Raw genomic sequence first — 5,416 nt, forward strand, 5'->3', positions numbered from 1 at the left:
CAGGTCTTCTCTTTCCTTTTACAATTCCCAACCTTAGAGGTAAGTCTGGATGAGTTCCTGAAATGGAATAATTTGAGCCCAATAGGTAGTTTATTGATTGATTAGACTTACAACCTTATCAATTAAATAGAACAGGGCTTTTCAATCTTTTCACCCATTGTACCACTTTTAGGATATGACAACATCCGAGTACCACCAGTCGCCTAGCAAGGTGTCAAAAACTTCATGACCCCCCCCCAAAAAAAGGAAAAAAGTGATAAAGTAAGGTAGTCCTCGACTTACAACAGTTTGCTTAGTGACTGTTCGAAGTTACAATGGCACTGAAAAAAGTGCCCCACAAGCCATAGCTGAGCAAGACACCTGCCTGCCCACCCAGCAGTGCTCTTCCTCCTGTCCGAGGTTTTGATTGTTGTGAGCATTTCTGTTGAGGATTTGCAGTGGGGGTGGGGTGAGGTGAATGTGGTTTTTATTTCCCCCGTCTGATGGGTGGTTGCAGCAGGTTTTGGTCATTTCACATGACCCTGGGACACAGTGACTGTCATAAATATGAATCAGTTGCCAAGCATATGAATATAAATCACAAGACCCTGGAGATGCTGCAACATTCCAGCTGATCAGCGCTTCTTCTGGCTCAGCAGAAGCGCCAGGATTAGCGCCGAGTTCCAGCTGGAGCCTGGCACTGATCCTGGCACTTCCACTGAGCCCTGACAGCCCCAAAGAAATGCTGATCCTGGCGCTTCCGTTGAGCCCTGACAGCCCTGCAGCTCCAGCCATCTCTCGCTCAGGCTTGTGTGGTGCTGCCACTGGTTCAGCTCATTCCCCTCCCCTGCTACCACTTTCCTAGGATGGTCACATACCACTTGCCAGGTGCCAATGTACCACAGGTGGTACCCGCACCACTGGTTGAAAAGCCCTGAAATAGAATACAATACAGTACATTGTCTAATTTCAGAATATGATAGATTGGAGGAAATAATGTGATAAAATACAAATGTATTAATATAAAGGGGGTAGTAATCAGATAAATGAACTTCCTTTGCAGGTTGCCTCAATTTATTCAAAGCATCAGGTTCGCAGTTATAAACCTAGCCGTTCTACATACAATACGTACATTGGATCCTGGCCTGAAGTAACCTCCCCATCACAAGATCCATCACAAGCTTCTCACTGGTGACTCACACCTGACCCATCACAAGACCATCACTTGACACACACACACCTGAAGCCCTTATAAACAGAAGAGCACTGACACAGACATGCCCTAAACTCTGCTGAAGGTTTACCTAGCCTGGTAACAAAACATTTAGAAATCCACCAGCTCAGAGAACAAACCTTCACCCTCATGTACATTTTAGCCCAGGAAGAAATACAACAATCTGTGGTTGGGATGCCAGTGAGCTGTTCTTTCCAAAATGGATGATAAGTATTTCAGCCTAATGGGGCATATACTGTAAGTGACTTCTTCTTCTTCTTCTTCTTCTTCTTCTTCTTCTTCTTCTTCTTCTTCTTCTTCTTCTTCTTCTTCTTCTTCTTCTTCTTCTTCTTCTTCTTCTCTTCTTCTTCTTCTCTTCTTCTTCTTCTTCTTCTTCTTCTTCTTCTTCTTCTTCTTCTTCTTCTTCTTCTTCTTCTTCTTCTTCTTCTTCTTCTTCTTCTTCTTCTTCTTCTTCTTCTTCTTCTTCTTCTTCTTCTTCTTCTTCTTCTTCTTCTTCTTCTTATTCTTCTTCTTCTTCTTCTTCTTCTTCTTCTTCTTCTTCTTCTTCTTCTTCTTCTTCTTCTTCTTCTTCTTCTTCTTCTTCTTCTTCTTCTTCTTCTTCTTCTTCTTCTTCTTCTTCTTCTTCTGCTATATCCATTAACAGACGTTGGCGATCATGTTGACAGTCAAATAAAATATGAGAAATATTTTCAATGGCTGGATCCTCTAATAGGGAGGTTTTCTCAAAATGTGGCAAATGGTGGAAGCACTATTTGGCCCAGGAGTCCAAATACTCAAATATTACTCTAGAATTGTGATAGTTTCAATGACGAGTATTTTTCAAGTTGAAAAATAGTTTTCATCTTAATGCTTGTGGCATTAATGTCAAGGTATTACTTAGATGAAGGGCTCATAATCAAATGCTTTTACTTGTCAGATTCAACCATGCATTGATGTAACCTGAATGTCACTGTAATATTGGAAACAAAATCATTTTTGGAGCACAATGATAAAAAAACACTCTGTGATAAGGCTATATACAGCATATCTCCCAACCTTGCTCATAATTCACAAAGCCCTTCATATTTGTTGTAGGTGTAGCTCCTAAATCTCTGCCTTATAGGTACATCATACCTTTTAAGATTATCTTTGACATTATTGACATTATTGACATTATTCACTACATTTTTTGCTGCAAGACTGCTATAAGCACTCAAAGCCTTTCCTGTTAAACAGATGGCTAGTCTGGTCACCCATTCACTTTCAGGCCACTTGAAGGAGGTAGACATTCTTTCAAACATAGTAAAATAATAAAAGCCATCACTAAAGGCTTTCAAAAAGAGACTAGATAACCATTTGTCTGAAGTGGTATAGGGCTGTGGTGGTGAATCTACAGCACACAGGCCACAGATGGCACATAGCCCTCTCTGTAGGCACATGGACCGTCAACTCGGTCCTAGGCCTTCAGCGTGGTGTCAATGTTGCAAATATTGTATATTTTTGCTTTGACAATATGCAGAACTGTCTGGTATTTTTGAGGTTAATACAGAGCAGAAGGGGTGGAGGCAAAGCCAGGGGAAAGAAAGAGGAAGGAAACCTTTGACCTTCACACTAATTGGATAATGTGTCATATGACAGCTAATTTAGGGAGGGAACATGCTAATAATTTAACTGCTCAGAGGAAGAGAACTTAGATCTTAGCATAAAACTTTGTTATGCCTGTGCCGACATTTTGAAGCAATAAAAGACTTTTAGGGAAATCAATGCCTGGAAGTTCTTTGAAGTATTTTATTAGCCGGAACCATAACCCTGGGTTTTATAAAAACTTTTCGCTTTAGGCCTCCACTGCCATGTGCAAAAAAAAAAAAAAGGTTCAATCAGTCAATTAATTTCAACTTCTCATGGGAAAAAAAAGATCTCTCAAAGTTGGAATTGCTTGATTGAACTTTTTAGTCCCACCCAATCTACCGTTACCACCACAGCCATGCCCACCCAATGGGCCACACCCACCCAATGGGCCACACCCACCCAGTGGGCCACACTCATGCAATGGGCCACACCCACCCGGCACCCGACGATACATGTGGGTTTTGGGTTTCAGTTTGGGCACTCAGTCTCTAAAAGGTTCGCCATCACTGATATAGGGTCTCTTGCTCAAGCAGGTGGTTGAACTAGATCTCCAAGGTCCTTTCAACTTTATTAGTCTATGTTCTATAAAAATAGGGTTCTATGTCTTCTTCCTTTGACAGCTTGGGGATTTTTATATCTTTAGGACCACCCCCAGTTCCTTTTGGTGACTGTATCCCTTTAAATAGATCTATCAGTCCCTTAAATTCTTCTTCTGCTTCTCTTTCACTTTTTTCCCCATTCCAGCCTATCCTTTTTTTTCTCTCTCCATAGCTCCATTCTTCCTTTTTCATCAATCATAGTCTTTCCTCTTGCTGCTGCCTATGTCAATTATGTGACTGTATTGGTCCAAATATCTGGGCCAATCTACCTACTGCTTTGGTTTTACCACAGATCTAGCCTGGACACTTGTTTCTACCAAGGTAGAAGCCTTATCTAGATGAGAAGTTGCTTTCCATATTAGACATGTTTGGTGTAGCTCTAGTAGAGGGTCTGGTTTGCTAGCCAGAATGATGGCTAGTTTCTGCAAAGTCTATGCATTTTGTGAGAGCCAAATGTATTTTCTTTTCTAGCCTCTCTTTTAACCAAGGCTTTATAGAGTATGCACTGAACTGCTTGAATTTAAGCCACTTCCAGTTGTGCGTTTGCGCTCTTAAGTTGGATATCCCACTTTTTAGATATCCCCATTTGTTTTGTGGACTTTTTGGTTATTCTGCCACTTAGTCATAGATTCATTTCTGTATACCCAGGTCAGGGAGCCAACACCCCCCCCCCTTCCTAAGCACTCAAAGGCTAGTACTCACTTTAATATATCACTCTTACCCCAGTTCTACTACCCTCCTGTTCTTTCATCACTCCTCTTTGGAGAACAGTAACTTTCTATTTGTCTTAGGCTGCTTCAGGTGCTTTTATTTCCCAAATGAGACCTTCCCTCTCATTGTCACATCAACACCACATCAACACCAACATTGCCACACACAACTGCCCACATGTCACTAGGCAAGCTAGGGAGAGGTCTAAAAGGGATAGGACACCATCAGTCCAGCTGCTGGCCATTTTGCAGGAAACCTGTCCTCTCATAGTTGGGAACATTGTGAAAAATCTATTAAGCTTATAAGACAGGGGCCTCCAACCCCCAGTCTGAGGACCGGCAACGGGCCGCGACATGCCTGAAATCAGGCCGCGCAAACAAGCAAAGCCCCATCTGCAGGATGCAGGCAATACATGAAACCACTCCCCCTCTGGTTCATGGGAAACCCTCTCTCCACGGAACCAGTCCCTGGTGCCCAAAAGGTTGGGGACCTCTGCTATAAGAGACTGTGGTCTGCAGAAAGGTAATAGAAAGTTGGGATAAATATGATTGTGGCATTAAGCTCAAAGTTTGCTTATATTATGGGCTCATCATGCTGTCATTTATTATAATCAACCAAGTATCTGTGGAGATTCTCAGTCATCCAGGTCATAGTTATCCCAAAGATGCTTTTTCACAAGGCAACTGGACTTTCTTGTTTTTGTTTGAAGATTTTTCGCTTCTCATCCAAGAAGCTTCTTCAGCTCTTCCCCACCATCCAGTCAGAGCTAAAGAAGCTGTTGTGGTTCCGGCTAATGAAACATTCCAAAGAACTTCCAGGCATTTATTGTCCTAAAAGTCTTTTATTGTTACAAAATGTCGGCACAGGCACAATGGAGGGATGCTAGGATCTAAGTTCTCTTCCTCTGAGCAGTTCAATTATCAGCGTGTTCCCTCCCTAAATTAGCTGTCATATCTCACACTATCCAATTAGTGTGAAGGTCAAATGTTTTCTTCCTCTTTCTTTCCCGGGCTTTACCCCCAATGCCCCTTCTGCTCTTTATTAACCCCATATTTACCAGACAATTCTGCATATTGTCAAAAGCAAGAATATACAATATTTGCAGCGTTGACAGAAGCTTCTTAGACGAGAAGCAAAACATGTTCCAAGAAAAACAAGAAAGTCCAGCTGCCTCATGAAAAAAGCATCTTTGGGATAATCAACTAAGTATTGACATAGCCTGAACTTCACTATAATATTGGAACAATAATAATTCTCAGAGCACAATGATAAAGATAACACTGTG

General features: G+C 41.8%; 1 protein-coding gene across 1 annotated transcript in view; it reads left to right on the forward strand.

Annotated features, from left to right (window-relative positions):
- LOC120315353 overlaps nt 1–5,416 on the forward strand; it is a 119,389-nt gene that overhangs the window by 33,436 nt on the left and 80,537 nt on the right. The gene's annotated exons all lie outside the window — the stretch shown is intronic.

Source organism: Crotalus tigris, unplaced genomic scaffold, assembly GCF_016545835.1.
Source record: "Crotalus tigris isolate CLP2741 ecotype Arizona unplaced genomic scaffold, ASM1654583v1 scf7180000017576.4783729, whole genome shotgun sequence".
NCBI lineage: Eukaryota > Metazoa > Chordata > Lepidosauria > Squamata > Viperidae > Crotalus > Crotalus tigris.